The following is a 27,930-nucleotide window of genomic DNA, read 5'->3' on the forward strand; positions in this document are numbered from 1 at the left end:
ACATTATGTTCCACTTCAAGTCACACTGTGCACACGCTTCAGAAAGGTTTTAAGAGATCATTAAAAAAATTCTAATTTTATTGCATCCGCTTTGCTATAAAATCATGTTTCCCTTGACTACCGGGTATAATTCTCAAGCTTCAGAGGCACAGGCGTGAACAATTATAGCAATGTACTTCTTCAAGGATTCTGCAAAACCTGAAAAAGTTTAGGGACTCCCTTACCTGAGATGAACTGGTCACAGACAACTGTGGGAGAACCTCCAGTAAAGCACCAATTGTAGGCATGGACTAAAAGGCCTTAAGTCTCAGAGAATAACAGGAATTTAAAACAAAGAGAAACATTTTTCTTGACTGATGAAATGAAAGCAGGTCTGTACATTCACTAATACCTATTACTAGAATAGTACATTTCATTCCAGAGTCACCAAGTGGTTTTAAAAAAATCTGCAATTTAGGGATTGACTGCAGGAGAAATCCCTTCTTCCTGTATATGAAAAGGCAGGAGGTTTCCTATTCGTACTGCGTACATACCAGAAAATTCTCAAGAAAGAACAAGGCCATTTCTTATAAAAAACTGCCCTTGAATTTCACAAGTCCACACAAAGCAGGGAAAACTAACACATACACACGCCACTTAAATCTGCAAAAAATCCTTTCATCTCTCTACAGAAAAAGAAAAATAATAAAACAGAAGTGTACAGCTCGCTAAAGTCCTGTAACTTGAGTCTCCTCTAAACGGATATGGCTACAGTGCAGATTTTAACACTGGGGTGGAGTTGGGAGTGTGATGAGGAGGAAAAGACAAAGGGTTTAAATTAACTTACGCAATTTCCACATTGGAGGCCAGGCTTGGCTTCAGTGCTAGTGGAACCATGGGCCTGTGTTTCACAGAGATGTGACTCACTTCCTCAGTCTGTTACATAGCTGTTCCCCCCCACGCTCCCTCCCCCTTCGCCCTGGCTACAAACCATGGATCTCTGCCACCCCGTATCACAGAGCCAGGGCGTTCCTTCCTTCTTCAAGCAAAACTTCTCAGCTCATTTACCAGTCCTCTTTCAACAAGACAAAAATAACTCTAGGAGAAATTGTGGACGCATGAGATGAAAAAAAAACATCTTTAAATTGCAACTAGTGCACAAAACGAGGAAAAGTTTATTTGATGAAATCCTCTATCAAAATGTCACAATGAGAGGGAAAAAATACCCCACGACAGGAAACTTGATCCCTGGTAGCGAAAACATAGGAGGTGAAAATGTTGCTATATGCCTCTCGAGAATGTTAATATTATTCTCTCGCTTTTTGCAGCACTGCTAGAAATTTAACAGAGCTAACAGCTTAATGACAATACCTTAGTAATACTAATAATAATGGTTTATGATATTATCTTACTTTTTGAAATCATCACAAAATATTTTTCTCTCCAAATCAGACCTCATACCTGCTTTCCTTCCACTGATGTTTGTGTGGTTTTTGTATTGATCAATCACATAATTATCATAGAACAATGTATTTGTTTTCTGTATATCAGAACACATTACCACTAGAACAAATTTAAACCTCTAACACAACCTTTAGATCTCTGCTGAAACAGATTTGCTACTCTTACGCAGCACTCAAAAGAAAGAACCCCAAAGCTGGGGAACAACTTCAATGATCCTTGTTTTTAACCTTTAAAAATGAAGCAAACAAACAAAAACCAACCAACGCAAACAAAAAAGTGGTGATTGAGGTCTGCAACCACATTCAGAAGTATTCAAAACACCTTTAGCAAGACCTCTCTCAGCTTTCAAAGTGTTGCATTTACAGAGCTCTCCAAACCTGCACTTGTTGTGGATCCTCCACTACTAGATCAGAAACCATAGGTATTACAAAGTCTATCTTGGACTGGTTTAGAATTATATTTGTCTAGAAAAGAGATGTAACAAAAGTATTAAGAAACAAAGTTTACCAAAAACAAGTAAGTTCAGAGATAACCTAAAAGAGGAAAAGGAATATGTATGTGCGTGTTGCAAAAACAGGCTTCTAAAAATATTGTGTGCCTCTTACAGAAGTTACCTTGTTTGTCACTTGAGAAGATTGTAGTCATTGAAGAACTGAAGTTACAACAGCACAGAACCCAAGACAGTGAAAATGACATTACTGGGGAGGAAAGGGATTTAAGGTACTTTGAACAAAACACAGCGAAAAATCCCAGCTCTCCCAATTGCATGCAAAAACAAATCCTAACTGAGAAGTCTCCTCTTGGAAAAAGAAGGAAAAAAAAAGGATTTAGCACATTTAGTGCTATCTGATAAAACATCACAAAATTAACATTTTAAAATTTATTTCAATATAGGAAACAGCTGGAAAATATCTTGAAAGTCATCGTAATAATAATAGTCCATAGTTTAAGCTGAAGTTATAGATGTTCAAGCTGCAGCATGACTATGCTCCAGGAAAGCTCACACTTGGCAGCTTCATTGGCTGAGCGCTGCTAGCTCTATGACTAAGCAGGCTTCCCTCCCTGAGGTCAAGGGACAAGCTCACATTATCATCACCCCAGCCAATTATCTGCTTTGGGGTTTCTTGTTTTGTTTTACTTTAATTTCAGCACAAGAGTCGGCCTGAAGTAGCACAGTAAAATGGCAACACACTTTCAGGCTTAAATGTGCTTTGGAGCAGTGTGCTTCTGAAGAGTTTTTACCTTCAAACAAAGCACAGTGCCAGGTATGATACCATAATTCCCAGAAGATAATGTGTCTTGCCTCCAAATATACTGAGGTGTTACAATATACTGCATTGCTTTTACATTGCACAGGGAAAAAACAAAACCTAACATCAGTACATTTAATAACTCTAAGGTTTGGCATGCACCATATCAGTTAATTTCACTTCCAGTAACTCCTGGCATGTAAAGGACAACTCAACCTTTCTTCAGAAAAATATGAATTGAATATCACCTCCTTTAACACTGCAAATATTTTAAGACTTCTAAGAATTCTTCTGTGGTGCAAGGCTTTCTCTTCTAGATGAAAAAGAACGTCAAATCAGATACACGTAGAGCCAACTGATACTTATGCAGCATTTCCTGGAATGAAAAAGCATAAGCAAAGTAACCTATGGCACCTTACTGAGAGAAGTCAAGGTTAGCATTTTTTAGCTAAAACTTCTCCACCATATCTACGCTAGAGCCTTATTAAAGATACCATAAATACAAAATGCAGCTGGGATTTCAGAAAAGTCAGCTGAAAGACTTTAGTATATAGCATAACTAAAAAGGTCCCTGCCAGCATCCAGGACGCTGTTCTCAGCTACAGTAATTTCAAGACACAGAGAGCCACTGAGAAGTGCAGGGGACAGGCATTCAGAGCCACTCGCAAGGCAGGTGCCAGCCCTGAGGTTCCTTTAATAGATTTTTACTCAATTGAAAGCAGCTTCTGCAGAACTGTTTAGACATCTCTACCCATTGCAACCAGCTTATCTCAGTTTATCATTAGCCTAGAGAGTTTGCTATAAAACCTTTTTAATTTCAAGTATTTTTCTTAACTTAAGAATAAAAAGTCTATGTGATTTGATGGACAAGTTAAAAAACATTGCAACCATTTCCTATAGAAAAAAATATCTCCATATAAAACTTTTTGCCTATATATTTAACAACCTCCCACCATTATTTCTTCTCCTTGTTTACATACTGTCTTCCATCAGGCATGCACATATTTCACAATTCCACACACCAAGTTCACGACCTCACAGGCTGAAGTAACGTTAAACACTACTCTTCAGCCCATCTGTGAGGGTTGTGAAGTCCTGTCCTTTGCTTAGTTCATCTGCTACGCCCCCTATACTTGGCACGATAAGCAAGTTTAAATGGTGCAGATTCCTAACATCCTTTGAGATTGTTTCTCTGACAGAGAACTGTAGAAATAACTTTGGAAAGACCCTGACCTCTCCTCAAACCTTGACAAAGTCAAGAATGCAGGAAATTATAATGAATGGTAGCAGACATTTCTATTTCATTTTCTATTTCATCACTTTAATCCTAGCTTTTAAATATTTTAATTTGTCTTTTTCATGTGATAAATTAAAAAAAAAAAAAAAACACGTTGATGAGTGCTAGGTAATGTACCTTCTCAGCCTTACCCACAACAATGTTGTCAGTTCCTTGCAGGGAATCTGTCAAATTGGAGTGATGAGAATAAATTCCCGCTAAATCCTCCTGCTGCTAGCAACTCAGATTACTGATCTTCCTTTAAGAAGCTCAATCACTTAGTGGTGATCAACAGACTCCACAAATAATTTTACCACTTAAGTCAAATGTAGCAAGCTAGTCAGTGTCCTAAGAGAGCAATCTCGCCCCCCCCCCTCTTGAATTTGCTCATTCTTATGGTCAAATCCCATATTTATGAAACAGGTAAAAATCATGACACACATTTAACCCATGAGGAACAAAGAGGAACTAAGTCATTTCTAAGATCATGCAACAAACCAGGTCAAAAATCATAAAACAGATACAGGACACTAGTTACCAGTCTCCCTCCAAATCAAGAAGAAAACATTGTTTAAATCTATGTGCAAGAGGTAAAAATTGGATATGCTATTTACATTCACACAGCAAGGGGAAAGAAAATTCAATTCCTCCAGTTCAATAGCAGGACAGGGAGAGTTCAATAATGTAGGTTTTGGTTTTATTTGTAAATGGCTGGAGATTTATCATGCATCACAAACAAGAAGCTTATTCTAGCTAACAGAAATTGGCCCCTATGAAACCGCCACCACTTATTGCAACAGTCTCAAGTACAAACCAAGGAAGTGATGAAAACATGGGACAGTTTTTGCGTTTGGTGGAGGATTTGCAATGCTTTTGCACAGCTTGTCCATACCCTATGTATATGACAACAGCGACAACAGCTTCAATCTCTTCCGCAAAAGCCTCTCCTACACACATAACTTTGTCACATTTTCTTCCAGACAGTTAGCAACATCAGAATTCCTGCAGATTGTTTGCAACCACTCACTCACCACCTTCAGACACCTTCAACAGGAAGGATAGCAGCACAGCTTTCCAACAGATCGCCCCAGGACAGAACAGAGAAAGCAGAAAATAGACTATGCTTGTAAATTCCATGGAGCAAAGCACAGCAAGCTACCCGAAGGACAGGGAGGGGAAAGCTCAAAGCAACTGAGAAATGCACCATTGTCCAAGAAAGCCAAAAAAGTAAATGGAAGATGAGGGTTAGTGTCCCCTTCACCTTATTCTGTATTGTAGAGCAGTTGCCACAGATACTTAGAAAGCCTGTCTCTACAGGGAGAAGTGTATTTTCCAGGAGCCTAGCACCACAGAAGAGCAGCAAACGAAGCCCAAAGTGAGCAAACAAGAATAACCAACTGAACAGTCTCAAGCTTAAAAGAAGATAACTGCAAAGGACTAGAAGCAAATATCAATCCTTCTGACCCCGCCTGATTAAGAGACTAACCCAGGGAACTGTATCAGATGGAAGTCCTAGGAATCAACAAAGCTAGAAAATGGGGAAGGCTTACTGGTTCAAATGGCATTGCTTCGCAAAAAAGGAACTCTACAGGACACCCATAATTGGGACAAAAATATCAAAGGAAAACAGCTTCACAGACAAATAAAAACAAACAGGAAAAAACAATCCAAGAAGCTTGACAACTTCCACTGTTGCCTAAAGGTGCCTGCCTGGAACTAGCAAACACATACCTAAATTCTCAAAACAGAAGTTTCCAGACAACAATTCTATGAGGAGGGAGTTCTGTGCCTTCAAGGAACCTGCCAAAAATAAGCTATACATTTGTGTTGCCTTCCTCAATTCAAGCTATAAACTGAATATAAATTTTGGAGGATCGCTTTTCAATCTCAGGGATTTTCCACCAGCCTGGCAAAATCTGGCAAAAATTTCTGACACTAAAAGCTCCACCAGAACAAAATCAGCATGGATGAGGAAGAACAACTATTAAAGAAACAGACTGGAATACTAAAACTTAAAAGACTTAATACTTAAACAATGAAGGAAAAGAATAACTGAGTTGTTTTTAAATGAATTGACAATGTTGTTTCTAGCAGCTGTTGAAAAGGTACAACACTGAATACAAACTAGATTCTCAGTTTAATTTATGCAAGCAGAAGTATGAGTGGTATTTCTGAAATAACTGAGGTTTTGCCCACCCCTCATCTTGAGAGAACTCAACATTCATGATTTGCACCAGACTCTTATCTTTGTCTTGCACAGTAACAACACACAGTTCTTGGAGAGAACTAGGAGACAGAGACAGCGACGTAAAACATCCTTTTGTAAACAAAAAGGCAGGAAAGCCCATCTTTACAAATGGCTTTAAAACAGAGTGCAGAATTATACTTGAACCAGTTAGATACACAACACATTCCTAAAACTAGTTAATGTTTATAAACTGTGCTGAAGTTCGCAATATTTATTATAATCCACCATCGTGACAAATGCTGTGATCTGAAAAGGCTTAAGCAGCCTTAGAGTGCAGAGAGCGCAATTAAGGAATATGAAACACTGCTTTCAGTCTTTTGTAAAGTTATTATTCTTTCCCACTGGAAACGGGTTAACAGTTCTAATTGTAAACTCTCAGATAGCTATTTTAAACTTTTTTGTTTGGAGCTGTCAGGGAAGGCAGTTGCTAGCAACAAAGACACCAACCAAGGACTCAAACATACAGGAATTACAGAAGGCTCTAAAGTCAGAATGGCAAAGAGCAAGCCAAAAGCTTTTCCCTGCACTCGCATTCACATAGCTGACATAGCCACAGTGCATCCTTCCCCCTAAATGCCTCCCTTGCCACAAACACACCAGCTGCACCGCTGGGTGGACACATCCCAGAGACAGAGCCAATCTCTCCGCACTTTTGCCCTGAGAAGAAAACACATCTGAACGTGTTAAGCTGCAATAAGAAAGATTGCTGCAGGTTCATTACTTCTCCCTTGACCTCACCTCTCCAACACTTCAACACAAAGGCAGGCATGTGGGTGCCCTGGGTACAGAGTACTGAGCTTTAAGTGCTTCAGATTCCCTCATGGCTTTGCAAGAGGTAACAGCCTACAGACAGGGGTAGGGGAAGGTGAAAGGTCATAGAGATGATGATACTTTCCATTTCCAGAGGTTTCTTTGTGAGATATACAAATGCCCTCAATACCCTGCTCTTGGCAGAGACACACTTGACACCAACAAGCAGGCATCAGTCACATGTGGCTGGCTGGAGAATAGCTGTGACTAACGCACAGGGAGAACCTGAGAGCAGCTGGGATCAATTTCCAGCTCTGCTACAGACATGCATCTTAAGCAAGCCATTTCAGATCCATTCATAAAATGAGAATAATACCTGAAACCCAATACACTGATATTCATGAAGTATTTTGAAGTCATAAACGTGATATTAACAGTATCCACTGATATGCTGAACAGAGATTCTACCACAAGAGCTTAAAGTCGAATGAGAGACGCGATACAAGTAGTGATAACCAAAGAAGAGGGAGGGGTCCACAAAACTGAAGGAAAAAGGTCACACAAATATTAACATACAGTTGTTCTTTTGCCATATACCTCAGTCTGCCCAGGAATATCTTTCTGTTTCTCAGCAGTTACCTAACCTGAAGCAGTGGCGGTCATGGTTTGTCTGCATCTCCGTGTGCAGCCAGCCAGATGGCAGGACTGACTGAGCTCATCTGTTAAAAAACTACTCAAGTAGAAAGTCTTTAATAGCAGAGACAGGACTTCAGTTCAGATTTCTAACATGACGTATGTCTTTAAAGAAGTCCTGTGGCCACTGTTGAATATAAAAGTCTTCTTATTGTGCTGGTTCTTTACACCAGGTTCTTTGCCAGCTATAGAGCTAAGTAAATGAACGTTAGTTAATTCTGGGGGTAGGAGCAGCGAAAGACTTGGGCAAGCATGACCATCCCAGAAGTTTAAAGATTCCAGGGACCTAGAGAAGAGTCCAATTCCTTCATCTTTAACTGAACAATCAGAGCATCCTTCAGGCCCTTGGATTAAGAACTCCCTGCCAGTTACCTGCCCAAAGCCACACTCTCCTCCTTTTAGACTGGGGGATTTAAGTGAAGGAAGGGAAGAGAAGATGGCTGACGCCAATACTGGATCAAACGCAAAGTTAGTTTCTTCCATTCCCGTAGTGGTTCTTTTGTATCCTTACTGACCAGTGCTATAAAGCACTTCAACAAGTGGATGTAAGCAACATCAGCCTTACTCAGAGCAAAGTCAGCAGCTTCCTGAAAGAATCAGCTCAACAATCCTACCTGACACCAAACAAGCCACCTGCCCTGCACTTCATAACCAATACAGAAAATGTCATTCAATAACAGCAAGAAGAAAACTAAGAACCTTTACAAAGCTATATTAAATTAAATAAAGGACTCAGTTTTTAGTAAAAGACAAAATCAAGGTCACATTGATCACGTTTAATATGACAGAAGAAAAAAATAAAAAAGCTTCTGCATTTATCCACCTGCATGTGGAATTCTGTGAGAGTTAAGCAGATCAGAAGTACAACACGCATTTACATTTCCTTCTGCACTTACACAGTTCACTCTACAAGTACTGGAACAGTATAAATACATTCTAATTGAAGTGACAACATTCTAGGTCACTAACCCCCATATCATGCTTTAAATAGCTGTATTTGCTGCAGATACTAAGTATATAATTGCCACTAACAGCAACAGCAAGTCCTTCCCACTTGAGAGAAAGGCCATAAATTATTGGAAAGTCGCACAGCACCTTACTAGAAAAGCTGATAAGAGGCTCAGTTCTAAACACTTTACCACTTCCAAAAGAAATTGCTAAGCATTAAAAAAATAAAATCCCCTACATAACAATTTTCATTCTCAGAACAAAAGGCTGATGAACTAATCAGCCCTTCAGGTGTATAGATTCAATTAACCTGATCCTCCTACATTGAAGAAAGAAATTCTGAGACTGCTGCTCCTTTACAATCATAACACATTTAGCAGACTCTAAAGGATTTTTTTTCACCAGCTCGATAACGCTTACTTCAAACAATTTACTGGTTCAACTTCCATCCCACAGCTTCTGATGACTTTACTATTTTTAACACATCTCCAGAAAATAAGAAAGAATGGCCAGCCTCCTGTCAGCAGGCTGACATTTGTTAGACAGCTCTCACCTGCTGGAAAAATATCTGGGAGCTACGATTCAATCGAGGCAGAAAAACATTTTCAGTTTTACATTGTACAAATCTTTAGTTTGAGGAAAGTAGTAAAAGGAACTTGCCCACAAACAAACTTGCAGTTATTGGACTACTTATTGTTTATATACTACTTCGCAATGGCAAAAGCAATATATTAACACCAATTCACCCAACCTCATACCGTACATAACATGCAACATTCTGTATTTTTAATAGGGAAACAGAGAGGCGGTGACCTGTTTTGCACTGAAGGGTAGCCAGCAATTAGCCAATAAACAGATTACTCTCCTGGAATTTCTTGATCTCAATTTTGTCCACTGTTCACTCCTTCATACTGTGCAACCATAGACTGCATTTGCAAGATGTCATGTAAAACATCTCCATTTTGATCAGATGCACTAAAATCCAGAAACAAGTACAGAACACTACTGCTTAAAATATCCTCTAGAACTCTCCCCACCTTCATGTAAATATTAAAGCTATTTTGATATAAAATTATAATGTCTTCTAAAACACATAAAAGGTCACCCACCCATATCTGTAGGAAAGCTCTAGCATTAGTATATACGGCAGCATCATACTACAGATCTCTAACCAATACTCAGAGCAGGTGCAGTGTTCTGAAATGCTGTGGTGCAGTCCAAAAGCTCTGCCTGAAACTGCACGTTAAGGTGAATGTCTCTGGCATTTCTGTAAATTGAACTGAGTTTTATTTACATATTTAAGAAAATGACAACACTAGTCAGGTATAATCTCCTTATTGTCCATGGCTTCATTTCTTGTGCTGTAGTAGAGAAACTGAATTACAACATTTTCTATTTCATGCAGGCACATGGCCCCATAAACAAAGTATAACAGCTCCATATACTCTTTAATGCATTTACTCTGGCAACGCCTCAGCAAAGGAGGGAACTATTATTCCCTTTTTATTGAAGAGGAGTAAGTCAGAGAGAGGCTAAAAAATGACTTGTCTTAAGATGGCTACAACAGAACAGGGAACCGAACTTGGGACTTGCAAGTCTCAAGCTACTGCCCTACCCTTTTAATCATCTTTAATCTCTTATTCAATTTGAAATCCCATCCTCAGGTTGGCTAAAGCGCAAATGAAATCTACCTGAAACATTTCTTCCTATTTCAGTCTGCCCATAATATTCTGTGAACTGCCACGCATAATAATACATTCAAGATTACTTTAATAATATATAGCAGTCAATGCAGGTTTATCACGGATCTAAGAATATTTTTCTGGCTTTTATTAGAGCTGTCATCTATAAGCCATACATGCATAGTGATACGCTAGCCTTGGCTGTATTAGTGCCCAGGACACACACACAGCAGCAATTCAGGAATACCAGGCAGACCTATTCAGCTGCAAGTGTGACGTTAAGAGTAATTTTGTCTAGGGCTTAGCTGACAGCGCTGAATAACCTCCTCACATCCTCTCCCTGCATGCAGAAACAAGTTAAAATGAAGAAAGAAGGAAATATATTGATTTATAGCTGTAAATTGATCATCTTTCATATATTTTTTTCATCTGCTTAAATTACCTATGATCACCATGACCATAAAAGCACACTTGGGAGTACAAGAATTAAAAAAAGGAAGGGGAGCTCTGAAATCCTGCAAGACTGTGCTTTTAGCAATTATCACGACAAATACAATCCTCCTGTCTTCAAAACCTCCTTCCCGACAACCTCTCCAAGGGGAAAGATCATTCTTTGTCCCCAGCCTCCTCATCTGAGGTGCCACAAATGAGCTTCCAGGCCCTCATGTTGCCCGCACACAGGAGCTGCGCCCCTGCAGGGATGAGCACCCACCCCCTCAGTTCTCCAACAGTTTTGCTTAACCCCAGCCTCAAAGAAGCTAAAAGTGCAGCTTATGGTAGTTTTGGGAGGAAGGCAGCACAGCCTCTGCTGTCACAGGAAAGGGCAGTGAGACCATCACTTTTGCAGGCATTTGGTTGTGAGATGTAAGGAAGTATCATTGTACGGGAAAAAAAAAATAGGGGCAAGGGTTTAAACACAAACACAAGAGAGGAAAGTGCAAGTCTTCTTTTTCCCCTTTCCATAAAAAGCTATGCATTTATAGCAGCTGCTCACCAAAAAAAAAAAAAAGCCTTGAGAGTTATGCATGAGGAATGTTAAGTCACAGCATTACTTCGAAAGAAAGAACAAGTAATAATTTGGACATAAGTGTGATGAAATTCACCTATTACAGTAGATTAAGTTGTGTCAATTCTGTTCCTAAGTCTCTCTCTACTTACATTCTCGGCTTTATTCTCTCATCCTCATTAAAAACCTCAAATCAGCATGAAAGGCTCCCTTGCAGATGAGACATGCCAAATCAAAGTACCGCCCAACCAGACAATTGAACAGCAACAACAACAAAATCACGCATAGCTGCCTGCATGTAAGACCATTACGGAAATAAAAACAGATGACAGAGGCTTCTAAATTTACACAGATCCTACATGTAGCAGGCTACTTTCATATAAACACATAGCTTTGCTTAAACTAATGAGATTTCTACTCCTCAGGTATCTTCAGCTCACCTTCTGCAAGATGCACAGTTCTGGAGTTGGCATCAAGCTTCACACCAGCATCTGTGCAGAGACAGGGATTTCTTCATGAAGCAGTTTCAGAGGCCCAGGGCTTCTGGGCTTCTTCAGGGCTGAAGAATTTATCACTTCCAATTTTTAGATCGAGACCAAGTACAATGCTTCATTTCCATTCCTGTTGTAACATGTAGGAAGCTAACATGTGAGAGAAAGGTGAGAAGGTAACTAGGAGGAAGAATGAAATAGCTCTTTTCTGAAGCCATAAGCATATTAGTCTGCAGATGCACTCCCTCTTACACCTACATTCCCAGTACATTTTGTCCATTTGCTAGAACAGGATGCTTTCCTGTTAAATACATTTAGTACCACAAAACACCATGGTAAGTAAGACAAACTATTTCAAAAGACGAGAACCACCCAACCAATTAAGCAGCCGTAAGAACTTGTCACTTTGATTTTTAAGTGGCTTCTCACAATTGCGTACTTTTTATTTTTATTTTTTACTTCTACCTTATCTGATTGTAATAGGACAGATTTGGACATAAAACAGCTACAACCAGTAAAAAGAAGTTAAATTTAATTTTAATTATGCTCCTTATTTCCCTCCCTTAAAGAAATAAAGTTTTTTCCCATACATTTCATTTATATTAATATATACACTTTATTTTTATACAGATATTTGTTTCATGAAGAGGAATACACACTTTTTTGGATATGTAAAGAATATTGCGCCAAATTTCTCCGTTATCACTGTAGAAACTGCTCATAATTTGAAAGATTTGTTACAAATGCTTGGAAATACTGGAAGATTTCATACACATACCTCCCCCCAGCAATCATTGACATTGGATTTAAAGTTTTGGGTTTTCCCAGCAGCAGTAGGGAAAAAAAAAAAACACCAAACAGCTGTCAGTTGCTCAATTTCCAGTATCATTTCACTAGCTCCCTAGTCAAATTCTAAAATAAGCGTATCTGCAACTCTAATGTTAAAAAAGGAAATTGCTTACCACATTCCAACTTTTAAAGTTTTTTATATCTTAAGCAAGTAAAGTGACTTCTGGTGGTCGTTGAATAAACAGTTTAAGGTAAAGTCCACAGTAGTAAGGATATTTTGCTTGCCTAGCTGCAATAGTAAAACTTCCATCAGCAGAATATGAACGCGTTCTTTTCCTGTTCATTACGGAGAAGCAATAATTCTGCAATAATATCCTCCCTGCTTCTTGCTAATCTGTGTATTTACAACAGTCTCTACTACTGAGAGGGATGTAGCTGTTTCACTAAATCTACCAGAAATAATTTCCACAAGCATTCTGGGGAGGAATGAGAAGAGATGTGCATTTATAAGTAGTGAACACTCTCCCCTCCTCCCCTGGACAAAAATCCCAAACAAATTGCATACAGATGCAAAAAGACAAGGGAAATGCTTAACCTTCTGATTCCTGAATTTTGTCTTCAATTCCCTGATGTAGTTTTGTACACAAAATTGACATACGGAAAGAACAATCTGTGGTGACCAACTTGCTGAGAGTTGTGGAAAACTGGCCTGGAGCAGAGCACAGCAACTCTTGCCAGAGAGCTGCTGTGGTCTCTTCTGCTGCTCAGACCTCAGGGAGCATGCACTGCAAAAACAGCACTGCATCCTTCCCAAGCTCTCTGGAAAACCGCCACGCTTAAAAGCAATCACTGAACACCTCTTCCTCCCTTATTTTCTTTTCTCCCCCAAAGAGAAAGAAAGGTGTACAATTGCAAATGTATGCACCAGCTTAAAGTCATTTATTAGTCTTTAAGGCATGCGACTCCATCACATGGCCCTGAGGCTTCCTCTGGACGCTGGCACCATATCAGGAGATACAATCCATTTATTTTAAGACACAGAAGGGTGTTGTTTTAATCTTCATGTTTGTTTTCAGTTTGAAGTTGCTTTTTCAAAACAGAATCCCATTAGAAATAAGAATACCCACTTCATTATCTTAGTATTTAAAGTAGTGAAGAATACTTCATTAATGTGTTCACTAAAGAAAAAAAAAATTATACAAGATCCACTACTTAAGCATCATAATTCCTTCCTGAAGAATCCTATCTTCAGCAATAGCTCTCATAAGTGCAGTACAATATAATTTTAGCTCTGCACTTTGCTCTATTTATCATCAAATATTTTAGGAAATGTATCTGTAATGACTAAATCTCTTCCAAATTTGCATTTTTTGAAGAAAAAAACACAGCCCATTTTTATATTCAAAATACATTTGGGTAGGCAGCTGAGGACCAATTAATTGTAATGTACATTCCTATTGTACTTCATGGCCTGTATCTCCCTAACTCCTTCAGTTTTTCAAACTCCCTAAGATGCCTATCTGGTTCCTACTAGGCATCTTGTGGAAGTATTCTCAAATTGCTGCTGCAGGCTAATGTAAGCACAAATTTCCATTTATAGCTCTCCTCTAAGAAGTTTTTTCTCTTGTTGAAGGCAAACACTGGCCTCAGTATGATTACAATCCATCTGTGCATATATCTGGTAGAAAAGTTGTTTCCTCTTACAGAGGGTTATATTTGTTTAGCTGTAGTACAGCTGCTCTAAAGCCACTTGGAGTCTAAAAGCATGCTTTTTTGATGTTATGTTTCCCAATGAAATGCATCAGCTGCTGAACAAGAGCCCAAGTCCTAGCCTGAAGAAACAGTATCTCTCAAAGGGGTTGTGTCTACCCCGCAGCTGAACTCACCACTCCCAGGGGTCAGGAAGCACAGGATGCCCTCAACACCAGGCACCTGGCAGTCTGCATGCCGTGACCTGTGGCTGTGGCTGCTGTGACATGCAGGGCCCTCTCCAGTAACTTAGGCCCCACCACCTGCCCCGGCCAGGCACTAAACACCCTGCAAAGACAGTCGAGGTGACAGACTGAAATTAACAGCATAACCATGGATTCCTGCATGGTCCTGCAGCGCGTGTGAAGGCATCCAGGAACACATTCATTACATTTTGGTCTTGAATTATAACTACCTGTTCTGCATTTCCACAAGCAATGAACATACTCAGCTTCTTTTTCAACTTCTTCATTAGAAGGAAAGCAAGCTTCCTAGAATGATCAATTAGATAAAAGAGCCTCGTTACATCACACAGTTCAGACTTCACAGACAGGGAATGCTTTGTGTTCTTCCCCCCCCCCCCCCCCCCCCCCCCCCCCCAGACATTAAATACCCATACAGTACTACCCACAGCCCTCAAGAAAAACCCTAAAACAAAGGATCTCCCTTAACTGCTTCAATCCCCAACTTCCAGGAAATGCAATACTTTCAATGAAATTAAGGTCTTAACATAATTGCAGCCTGATCAAAGGTGGTGTTCTCTCTTACACTATTATGCCATTTCTATGGTTTTAACTTTTTTGTCTGGCAAGAAGGGAAGAGTGCTATTTGCAAAGCACATTTTATTTGAAGTCAAAGCACTAAGCAGCATCTGCGATCATTAAACAGCTGTAGTCTACGTTGGATATATATCTACACTGTATGTATACATGCTTACATTTATATGACTACACACGATGCAGGTAAAAAATAGTTTAAATGGAACAAATGCTTCATAAGCAGTTTAATTACATATATTTTTCTCAAACTGATACAATATCTCCCAAAACAAACATGCACTGCACAAGCAATCTGATAAAATTATATAGACTCCAGCCTATTCACAGTATCTTTGCAGTAATGAAGCAACTGTAAAAACACTTCATTTCAAAATTTAAACAAAGCAACTTGTGCATGAGATGCATCCAGGGCACTGGAATTTTTTTCACCTCCAGAAATTAAAGTTGTTTGAAAAACTTCTCAGCTATCAACAAACCGTTAAGTAACATGAAGGTACAACTGCCTTCTTTGTGTGCACTTAACTAACAAGCTGTAATCGTTCAAATCTGCATTTACGGTGATCTACAAAGGGGAGAAAAAAGATTAAAAATATTTTTCAGCTTGAACAATTTTAATTTTTAGAAGTTACAGTGACAGAGGACGCTTTCCTTCTTAAATCTAGGAACAGCTCATCTAAAACGCCAGACAAATGAGTAAGCTATGGATTTATTAAAGTTAAGTTAAAAAATAGCACCAAGGATACTGAAATCTAATAAACACTTCAGAAAAAAAATCTTAAAATTAATATCACTGCCTTCAATTAAGATGTGAGACTGAAGACATTTTTCCAGCAACTGTATTTAATGATAATAAAGGGCTATTGCTGAACAAATGAACTGACAGTTGACATTATTCTGCACATATCATATGAACTTTTTGGAATCATTTCAGAATGATTATTAAAAGGAAAAAAATAATTCTTCATATTCATAAAAAATGGGTGGGGAAGAAGTCACGTTTAAAGTAATATTGACTCCAGGAATCCAGTCAGCATGCCAAGTATTAACCTTCGCTTTATTTCTTAAGCTGTTTTAAACTGTTTGCATTAACACAGAAAAATCAAGTCAGTGTCTCTTTCCCTTCAAAGTGATTGCTAAGTCATCTGTTCTCAAAATTCGGCATTTGTAAGAAAATCTGCAATGCTGCTGAGACCACAAGTGAATTGTATGAATAAAGGGATATGGAGTGATTAAGAGTAATGAATGCAGCTTTAACTTTTCAGCAAGACAACTGCAAGTAACATTAAATGCAATACACTTTGAAGTAACTTTTTTCCAACAATAAACCAATTTTGATTAAACAGAAAACACAGTTGAGAATTTGACAGCGTAGGGGTACAGAATATCAAAGGCCAAAAGAAATCCAGCTTTCTTCCAGAAAAAACTCCTCAGTTATGACCGTCTATCAGCTCTTCATAACAGGACTAGAGTAGTAGCAGCAGCTACGAGGAACACACTGCAAGGAAGCTTTCTTGTTCATGGTCTTTCTTATGTGTTATGCTAAGTGGTAATAGTTGTGTGCAAGACAGTCACGTGCAGAAAACTTATGATAGGAAGCGCAAAGTTTCCGCAAGACTTTGCAGTTGTTACTGTCAGTTTTCAATCCTGTTTGCTGTGGTCTGTATAGCCACATAGAGCAAATGAGTGTCAACATCACACAACATACAGTTGTGCTTTTGTGCATAACAAAGTGCTCCACTCAGCTCCTTATTTGTTTGCAATCCAATAGCACATGCATGCAAGATTGCTATATCCTTTCCACTTTGCAGCAGTTATGCCCAGGGCCAATTTCAAATCCATGCTACAGCTATTCCCTAGGAAGGTTTTAACATAAGGGGTTACAAAATAGCAGCCTACCACCTAACCATTTTCCCCTCTTTTTCAAAGAAGATAGCCTCAAAGTCTTCAAATCTATTTTATTGTGCGTTGCACAGCTTGTTGTTTGCAGAGCAGTATCATATTTTTATGAAAATATATCGACACCATGCAAAAATATTCACTGGGAAAGCAAAGAGTTAATCACCATTAAAGTTGGCGCAAAGAAATGGTAGCAAGTAACTCCGTAAAATATTCACTAAGTTTCCTGCATTCAAAGTCATTACACTTTTCTCCTTCACACGGGGTCACTATGTCCTGCCAATTCATCAGCACCCAAAAATAAACTAGTTGAGTAACTAAAGATGTCAATAGATTTTCACATTCCCTCCATGCATCCAAACTGTACGGCTCAGAGGAGTACTTGAACACACCCAGGCATTCTACACTTCATCTAGAGCAATTTCCCAAGCAAATCCTGTCACTTGCAATAACTCAGTGATAGCTGTCACTAAACACAGAACACCATTCCACCTCCAAAGCGTGCTTTTCTCTCACAAATCAAGTCACTTAGAAGGAACTGTTTTCTTAAAAATACTTTTTAGCAGACAGCAAAACTGAGTAAAAGTTAAAGTTCTCTTCATCTTCACAATGCAAAGGGCCCACAGAGGATGCATACACGCGAACAAACACATGAGTGAAAAGAAGGTTGCTATTCTACCTAAGGTTTAGGTGCCACTATTTTGTACGGATGACCTCCTGTACAAACCCTGGTGACAAAACAATCACCCGGACACAGGAGATGCGAATTCAGACTCATATCACACCTTCCCCTAAGGAGATGCCATCAATGAGCTCCTCTGCGGCGAGGCAGAACCTCCATCCCTACTCTTGACACTGTGCCACTACTTGGTGGGTCAGACCACGGCTCCGTAGCCCCCTTGTTACACTATCAGGAAGGCAATTACCCCACCTCAAAACGAGGGTGATACGGCACAAAGAATGTAAGTTACCTGTCAGCAGTGAGACTGCAAGAAAAGGAGAAAGCTGGAAACCATTTTGCTGCATGTCCTACTGCATCAGACAATGCTTCCTCCCTGGGTAGAGCTTTTGTTGTTGTTTTTTTTGTTTGTTTGTTTGTTTTTGCCTTCTCTTTCAACTCTATCTTTGTATACTTGCTCATAGTTATCCCACAGTTGCCTAACAGCTTGTAAACGTTAAGTGTAGGCTCACATATTAGATCCAGCAAATTCCATGACTGGAAGACCTAATGGTATTCTGGGTCAGGGCAAAGAGCAAGACTAAGTTCCAAGTACATGTTCCTTGCTGCTCGGCGTTTCAGTATAGGCAGCTTGTTGCATCTGTAGACAGATAAAAGTCCCAATGAAATGATGATAAATCCCCCTGGTCCCCCAGCCACCTATTCTTAACTAGGAGGTAAAAAATTAAAAGCACTTCAGGCTAATAAAAGAGACCGCAACTAAGATTTTACTTCACATTATTAAAGGCTAAACAATAGCCACTGACTCCTTGGTAAAGGTATGACTGTGGCGTCTTGAGCATTTTAACCTAATTAATACGTTAGAAAGCAGCCCTTAACTTCAATTTCTAGGCTGTATTCCTGCAAACGGACCTCCATAAGAGCTACTTGTACAGACCTGGTCACTGCACGGCAACCTTCACTAGCAGATCACATCCTCAAATGGCCTTTCAACAAAAGGGACACCTATAGATCATCCAAAGGCCTAAGCGCAATCCACACCTTTGTTACATATTATTCAAACTAAAATGGTGAAAAGAAGCAGTAAAACCATATTGGTTCAGAGTCTGAAAGAAAAATAGTGCAGCTGTAGATTTACCTGTACCATGTAGCTTGAGAATTAGGTGCATTTTTTTTTTTATTAGTGCTCACGATGTGAAGAGCAGGAGAAGCAATCTATCCTACAAAGATCTGAATTACTCTCACAAACATTCATTAGTAGATTTCTGCTCAAATTTTCCACAAGACTATAGAAAACCTGAAGATTTTGTTCCTTAAGAAATTATTTTTCTGCATTAGACAACAAAGAGTTGCTGTCAACATCAGTGCCATCACTGCCCTTTGGCTGAGTCATGTGTGAACCGGTTGGAATACTGAGTTTTCTTGTTTGCTGTTCAACGTCACCCAAACCCAGCTCTATAGTCAGCACAAAAGAAGAACTTGCTAACATGACTGTTTTCCTATCAACTTCCAATCTCAGCTACAACATCCCTTTAAGAAAACATCCCAGTGCACAAGGTCAAGCAATTGTTGATGTTGACAAGCATTATGGCCACTGCCTTTGGTCTCTTACTTGCCTAATGACACCTCTGACAGAGGTGCCTTGTGGAGAAATTCATAAACTCATTAAAAATCAGCTGTGCAACCTGAAGCCAGGTGAAAGGTCTCTAATCTTGCTCTATTGCCCCTGTTGGAGACAGGCCTTGCTTCCTCATAAGCAGTCTGCCCAAGTTTTTGTTTGTTTCCTGTGCTGTACAATTTAACAAATACATACTTAAACAAACCAACAAAAACCCTGCACCTTTGAATACACGTGCAAGCAGGCAGGCAGGCTCATTTAAAATGCCAGGACAAGTTACCTGAATGAGGAAACTGAATCTTTCCGTGTGCAGTTTATTAACAGTTGCTGTTAATATTTAAGAGCTCATCCATCTGTAGAAGAAAATTTTACAAGTCAAGGACTCAAATCCGCATTTTATTTCCTTTGCCAACAAAGCTCTTTGTATTTTAACTTCCTCTGTTTGTAATGGTAAGGTAACTAGGTTTATTTATACTGCAAATGAAAAAAGTCATTAACCTCATTCAGATAAGATTTGTTCATTTTTTTTAAAGAAAAAATATCAAGCACTGACTGCAATTTAGTTTGCTGTGAGGCAGTCCATTATTCACTTAAGCATATAACCTAAGCACAGTATCACATATTCCAAACTTCCTAGTTTTTTAATACTTCAATATGTCAAATATTTACTCTTTGCATCTCAAATTCAAATTTAAAATTACTTGCTTGTAAGGAGTTCCACATTCTTCTTTTCATATTTTAGGCAGTAAAAGAGCATTTTTATGACATTATTTCTATAGGGGGAAAAATAAAAAAAGTACATATTCTACAGAAATAAATAACATTAATAGCAAAAAAAAGTCAGCTAGTACATACCTGAAATATTTCACATTTGCCAAAGAATGAATAGCATTAAAGCCAAAAGGTAAGGAGTCAAAATTGTTCTCATACTTAAGTAGGAAAGAAGTTTCTTAAGTGTATTTTGCATTCCTGCATATTTCTTAAAAAATCATGGTAACAAAGACCACTTAAATACTGAAATTAAATTAGAAAAATGAAGACCATAATCAAAAGCAATATTTTGCACAAATGTTTACTTGTAACAATACCCTTTATGTGCAAAAGACTTTCCAAATACCCAAAGAGGTCAGCTTAAACTATAAGAAAAATGCTCAACGGTAATGCTTTTTAATTCCTTACTTTGATTTATAGCATTCATATACTTCTTCCCTAGCATCTCAACATCCATTAAAACATACTTGTTAAACAAATATGGTTACAGAAAGACTATATGATATACTCACGCTATATATTTAAAAATATTTTTTCTAATAATTTGAAAATAACCGATTTCCAAGAGATATTCCAAATAAATTTATAATTTTAATTCAATACAATAAAGATTATCTCACAAATATTCCTAACGTTTAGCATGTCTTATGCAGGATAACATCTAGAGCTTGTCAAAAAAGATTCAAGACAGTATATCAACTTGGAATTTTCTAAGTCATGAAATGAAACTAAACCATAGTGGCAGTCAGATTTCCGTGCCAGTTTCACATACATGAGTTTTCGGCACGCTAAATTCTCATCACTGGAATCTCCCATAGCAATCAGAATGCCTTAGGGCTGTGGCTCTCTTTCTTCACACCAGGAATTTGGCAGCACTGGGATTCTGTTCTGAAGTGGTATAAAATCAATTTCAAAAATAGAAAAAGGCTTGATAAATTCTTCTCCACCCAAGTGTAGTAGTTTCCCATAAACAGACCAAACTCTTCTTTCAGGAAGTGCTTGGAAGTATGAACAATACATTACATAGGAAGAAACAAAATCCCAAGAGTATTTTTAACACATGGCACTTCGATTTACTTTACTTTTCAATGATCTAAAGGATCAAGAATCTGCATGGTTAAGGATACTGAGAAACTGCAAGAACAGTTGACTCACATTATTATAAAATTCTAACATAACTTATCACAGATTGCTAAGAAACAGATGCAGGAGTATGAAAGGAGATGCCCAAGGAATCCTAAGTATGCACAAAAATAGCAGATTAAGTTTGCACACCTAAGTGTGCATGATTACACAGAATTTGAAATCACACAACATCCTCAAGCAACCTGGGGACCAAAGAGAAAATGCACTTTCACCCTACAAACCCTAACGAGGCAATTTGGAGATTATTCAGAATTCTGCAGCTAGTTTCATCTTGAGACTCCATCGCAATGCACACCACAGCCAAGACGAGGAGCATTTCAGCAGGTCTAGTGCCCCACAACACGTAGCTTCAGAGAACAGATTCCAGTTTACCCACACTGAAGTGATGCAGCTGATCTGGTAGCCAACCATTCAACTCTGTACCACAACCAAACTGCAAAGCCAAATCAGTATTTCTAAAGTCTTCTCAGTTAAAAGCTCTTGATAAAAAGATAAGAACAACAACTGCAGTCAAAACTAATGCATGTCTTGGTCACTATAGCTCTAACAGTACCCAAACCAATTAAACAATAGATTAAGATAAAAAAAAAACCATGATATTCAAGCTTGAAAGAGTAGTCCTTTACAAATGGTACTCTCTAACATCACAGGAAAAATAAACCTATAAGGGAAAATGGTATTCCATGTTTTGCTGCAGACCTTTCAGGATGCCTTTAAGAAAACAACAAAAATACTAAACACTTTGCCACCACCCCCTTCAAATCTAGCTTATCCCAGTTTTTAACTTCTTAATCAACACCAGCTGTCAACACATCAAGATGCATTCATGTAATTTGTGCATGAAAAGAACATTCATTTCTTAAGAGACGTAAATCCAAAGAATATCTGTATATCTTCCAGGCTAAATACAGATTAGTGAATTACATTAATTCAGGCCTGGAGATGAAGTTGCACCAAACTTGATAAAAAGCGTCAATGCAGAAAAGCAAACAATTAAATAATGAGATTTATTGCTGCATCCCCATTTGTTCCCAAACACTTGAATGTTAGCTCCTGGCAAAAAGCACACATTCACTTTTTTTTTTCTTTCCAGGGGGAAGTATACAGCTTTTTCTGATAACAGTCTGTGTATTTTTCAGCTGCTAGAGTTGATCAGCAGAGCACTCTAGAAGGGCTACAGTTGGAGACCATTCAGAAACAGAAGTTATGCAAAACGCTGTGTAGTGCCTATTGAGCAGCCTCATGCTGGAAACACATGCCATTTGTGCACTGGGAGCTACCGTAGCTGCCAAGGAGCTTCCACGCGGCATGCATGCTGCTGGTATGCAACTACAAAAATTTAAATTATTACTTGAGCAACCACCTCTTTCAGGGACCTATATCGCACGACAGGGATTTGCTGGTTTGAATGCTGAAATCGCACTAGAGGGAACGCATGACTCAAAGCACGAACAACTCCCCTCTGACAGATAGCTCTGTGCCACACTATTCCAATTATTAGGGGAGGTGCTAAGGATGATATTTCCTTGAATTAGCAGTACAGCCCTCCCATTTACAAATTGCTCGGTGACAAGTCTTCCATTTGGAAGCTGACTCATTAGCCTTGGCTTGCCTGTGCCAGAATTTGCCAGCTTTCCGGACACATGTTGCAAAACCTCACCACCAGAGCGCCTGCCTTCCACCTCCCACCCCCCAGCATTTTGTATGATGAGCACTCTGAGAAAAGCAGTTTCTTCTCTCCCTTTATGCTACTTAGAATAGAAGTAACTGCACTGGAAACAACATGCACATTTATTGCATTTCATTTTAGCAGAAACTGTAATTTAATGCAACCATTATTAAAATTTTATGCAACACCTTGAAAAAACAGATTTTTTTTTTCTTTTAAGACAAAGGAAACAACCAAGATATATTAGACCTGATACAAGCCCTTTCAGTATTCTCATTCCATGATTTGATCACAAAAGTAGCTGCTAAATGTTTACCTGAGCTCAAGGAAATAGCAGTTAAGTTTCTTGAGCAGAAACTCCTCCAGAATTACTAAAGCATATCGAAACCACAACCACCTTTGGAGATGGGACCACAGGCTAGGCAGATTCCCACTCTGATTCATGGCAGCCACTTGTCTCCTTATGTGCCCAAGCCCCTCTCCTTTCCCCCCACCCCACCCGCTGCTTCCAAACAAGGACTGCAGGTCCTCTATCTGTGGCACCATAAAGGACTGCCTGGCAGCTTGACATAAGAGCATCACAGGAGAGACAACAGGCTCGACAATATCTTCTGTAGTTTTGCAGCTACCGCACACAGGTCGCAATAAGAAAGAAAATGCAAAAGAATAAATTAAACCCTGGAACGAGCATGGCTCATACCGTGCCCCAGACATCATTTCTTATCGCCACTACTCCCATGCACCTTGATGGGTTAAAGGCTAGCATGGCTACTGCTTCCTTTTGCTAATATGCAATGAACGTATGACTAATTGCCCTGAGTACCAGAGGACAACTCACAGACAAAAGTTACATGCTCCACGTACACAAGTCCAAAGAATCCTGGTCTAAAACATCTTCTCTCACCACTTAGGCTGTGCAAAGCAAAAGTCAACATAAGGAATGACTGTTGCATCACTACCACAATGATTCAAGGAATCCTTAAGCACTGTATCTGTTTTCCCCAGAAGAGATTGATATTAGAACACCAAGTATGACATTTACCTCAGTCAAGATATGAAGAATAACACAACAAAAAATATCTACAAATAGAACACCATAGCAATGCACTGACTAGAGTATATTTGCTAATTTTGTGTTCAATGAAATGCTCCAATAAACTTACAGAAGAATCACTACGAAACTAAGTTTGTCATGGGGTAGGTCTAGTGCTGGGGTTAATCAGCCACTCACTAGAGTAAAAAAAAAAAAAAAAACACAACAAAACAAAAACTGCTTCAGCACATCACCACGCTCTTCATTTACAAAGTTATACAAAGTTATATACATTTTACATGAAGCATTTTGTTAACAGTCTAAGGAAACTAACAATAGTAAGACAATCCGCGAGTTCAGCTAAAATAGCATGTTCTAGTGTAACACCAAGAAATTTTAAAGCAGCTTTACATTTTTATAGTACTTTCCAGCACAGTGCTCAAAACAAGACTTCAGCATTAAGTCCTCAGCCATGACGGTTAAATATAACATTTCCAGAAAATTGCCTCTAATCTTGGAAAGGCCAATTTCCAAATGGATGGAAAATTACAGGTAGCCAGCACCTTTGAAAAACAAACTTTAGGTACCTTCCGTTGTATCCAGAAGAGCTTCGCCCATAATTTTGATCTTCCAAAGTCTGAGTCAAAAAGCTTGCTACTAGTGTCCGTGGCACACTCTCAATGCCTTGTCCTATCAGCCAGCAGTGCAAGATCACCAAACAACATGCAGCTCTTCACAAAAATAACTGAAGTTTAAACCACACGTTCAAAACTTATGCTTTGTCTAGTATTCCTTTCAACCTCATATCTTCTGTGTGCTGACACAGAAACTCTCCCCAATGTTTTTCTCTCCATTTCCAAGCAAGATAGCTGAACTGCAGTTGCTTATTTTAACACAGGCATTTTTCTCCACACCCGCATACAAGGAATTAGATCAGAGCAGGAATTACACTACACTTGCAGGACTATTAGCAAACCTGACTGATTCTCACTTGCTGCATAATCACTTCAGAAACATGAACAAGCTTTCTGTGTATTCTGTGATTTTGGACACTACAAGTGGCGTTTCTGCTGAATATTTCATCTGTGACTTCTATGACAAGCCTCGCTCCACTTCTCCTTTCCCCCCCCCCTTCTAATTCTTCGGTAAAGTCAAAGAGGAACATGGCATTCAATACAGAATATATTCTCATTTTAGCATTTGCAATGCAAATCCAGGTTTTGTTCAGTACCGAAATCTTGCACAATAGCCTGTGTATACGTATTCGTTCCAACAATGCTGTCCTATGCAATCACTCTGTAATTACACACAGTCATAAAGCTGCTGCTGTTGCTGCGTGGAACTGCAGTCTCGCCCTCTAAACAACCTAATATCAGTCTCTGCATTAGGACATTTCTTTTCTCTCTTCCCCTCCCTTGAATGCCTACTACTTGCTCCAGTACGGATAGCCCTTCCACTGCACTTGAAACCTGGTCAGGAGGAAATCCAATTATTTTGGCTATTATCAAAAAGAAGCTCTCTGTTTTAAAGCGGCAGCCGAGTAAATCTCTGTCGAGCAAAGAACATTTCTTTAGTTCTGAAGGCTGCAACCACACAAGACTTTACAAACCAAAAATAAATCCTGCTTACGCCTGTTAAAAAACCCGTAAGTATTATATAAGACACTCACATACGTGCGTGGGCGTATTGTCAGCTTTTACTGGTAAACTGCAAAGAATCAGTCCTTTTCAGCTGCTGCCAGAGCAAGAGCTGTACGTTTGAGAGCACGGGACTTTCAGAAATTATCTAATAAATTCCTCCCCACCCCCCTCCGTTGCATAAATCCCAGCAGAGAAACACAATCCGTGCAAACCCAGCCGCTGCGCCTCGACAGGCGCCTGGAGCCCAGCGCGCTGCGCCCGCAGCCCCGGGCACAGGCGGAGCTGCCCCGGCTCGAAGGGAAAACCCCCACAAACCCCAAGCCCGGCCGGGCCGATCCCCCGACCCCCGAGGAGCCCCGTTGGGCCGCTCGGCCGGGCGCAGACACATCGGGAGAGCCCTGCAGGAGCAGCGGGGCCGAGCCCCGAGCCTGGCCCCGCAGCGGGCGGCGAGCGGCTGCCCCGGCCCCCCTGTCACCGCCGCAGGGGCTCGGCCCCCTCGTGCTGGGGCCGGCGCCCACCGCCCCAAAACAAGAAGCCCTGGGAAGGGCACACGCACAGGCGCACACACACACACACACACAACCCCCCTCGCCAAAATGGCAGGGAAACGGAAGCAAACCGCGCTCAGCACGGCGGCCCGCGGCTGAGGGACCGAGGGGCGCTTCTCACCTGCGCAGCCAGGCGCGGCGGCCGCCCGCGGGGGCGCGGGGCTGCAGCTGGCGGAGAGGGCAAGGAGGGAAGGCGACGAGAGAAAAACCCCAACAACAACAACAAAAAAAACTTTGTTTCTTTCTCTCCGGGACTCAGGGAAAGCGTCACTTCCTAGTGCGGTAAGCGGGGAGGCTCCCGGGCCCGGGCTCCTCAACTCCTCCTCCTCCTCCCGCCTTCCTCCTCCTCCTCCTCCTCCTCCTCCCGCCGCAGCCCAGCTCCCCGCCGGGCCCGGGCCCCTGCCCGCAGCTCGGCTGCTGCTGCTGCTTGCCGGGAAGGGCTGGAAAGCCCCGGAAAGCCCCAAAAAGTAAGGAGCGGGGAGAGGCTGCAGCGCTGGTTGGGGAGGGGAGCCCTGCAGAGCCGCCTTCAGCACCTGGCCAAACTTGCAGCCTCGCCGCCCCGAGCCGCCTGGCGTCCTGGCCTGCTCCGAGGGGAAAACAGGCAAACAGACCCTAAAAGGACTTGGTTGTTAAGAAACCTCTTGTAGCAGAAGAAAACATGTTATTTTCTATCCCCTTTTATGGTCATTTTGCTCCTCAGGAAGAGCTGTAAAGCACTGGAAAAAGAGGGAAGAGGGAAGGGATTTGTACCTAACACAAATCTGTAGGTTTCCTCTGTGCTGTTGGCTGTTTTAGCACACATCTGAAATTTATTTTCACAAGAAAATCCTTCTTTCCACGTAGAGCATACACTGCGGTACTGCTGAGGTTTCTAAAAACGTTCAGCTCGTCTACTGGAATATGGCTTCCCCTCGTGTTGAGCTGAAATAAAAAAGTGTGCTGGCAAACGCAGGCACACTGCTCCTCTTAAGGCAGGAAATAAAGCAGCTGCTTCGTCACTGCTCCCCCTGTAGACTGCCACTGATACTTGAGTTTATTAGCAATCAAGAAAACTTTCAGAAAACAACATGTAGACAGCACTCAAAGATTAGACTCTTACTTAGTGAAAAGTGCCAAGCAGCACGAAAATACCAAACGTTTTTCCCCCAACGTGCACATAGCCACGTTTAGCTCCATGCAGCCTTGGATCATGCAGCACACGCAGGTCGGCATACCTTTTTCAGACCAGCAGGGCAGCTTCACTTCTACCATGCATATTTCACCAGAGTGAAATATATTAACATTTTTGCACTGCTCACTCTAGTTTGCATTTCTTTCACAATAGTTCCTGGCTTTTGTGCAGAACTTTTTACCAGGGAAGCTGGAAGATGCACAGAAAAGGGAGCCCGGAGAAGTGACTTACCCATGACTACAAAGCGTATCTGATGCATAACCAGGTTTCTCTGATGAGTCCCAGGTCAGAAGTCTAATTACCACACCCAATCTTTTCCTGTCATGATACAGAGAATAACAGTGAGACATGGAGGTATACAGCAAAATAGTAGCCAGAGGTGCTTTTGGTGAAGCTTTTTTCTTTTTCTTTCACAATCATAGGTAGCATTTGATGCAACGCTGGCTCAATAGGACATTGAAGGAAAACTCTTCTTTATTACCATTAATACATTTACTCTTCTAAACTCCTGAACAGATAGGAGCAGTAGGTTAACAACTATGTAAGTGTTCACAACTGTTCACAAATTACCTCATACGTAAAGCAAACTCAAAGTAATTGAACATACAATGACCAAAACTGAAGTCAAAGGCATACAACCCACGAGTTTAACTTG

General features: G+C 40.2%; 1 protein-coding gene across 10 annotated transcripts in view; it reads right to left on the reverse strand.

Moving 5' to 3' along the window:
• The window catches only part of MIDEAS (mitotic deacetylase associated SANT domain protein), a 78,248-nt gene that overhangs the window by 32,511 nt on the left and 17,807 nt on the right, over positions 1-27,930 (reverse strand). For 2 of the 10 annotated variants that reach the window (XM_066998712.1, XM_013191763.3), the window contains exons 4-6: positions 27,507-27,593; positions 14,741-14,816; positions 11,737-11,937 (exon numbers count right to left, since the gene is read on the reverse strand). The gene's annotated coding sequence lies outside the window, so the exon portion shown is untranslated. Of the gene's footprint in view, positions 1-224; positions 756-11,736; positions 11,938-14,462; positions 14,614-14,740; positions 14,817-24,503; positions 25,551-25,585; positions 25,916-26,225; positions 26,366-27,506; positions 27,594-27,930 lie in introns of those variants that run through there. The other 8 variants (XM_048064919.2, XM_048064920.2, XM_048064918.2 and 5 more) reach the window with 8 other exon arrangements.

The sequence above is a fragment of the Anser cygnoides genome, chromosome 5, assembly GCF_040182565.1.
Source record: "Anser cygnoides isolate HZ-2024a breed goose chromosome 5, Taihu_goose_T2T_genome, whole genome shotgun sequence".
Classification (NCBI taxonomy): domain Eukaryota; kingdom Metazoa; phylum Chordata; class Aves; order Anseriformes; family Anatidae; genus Anser; species Anser cygnoides.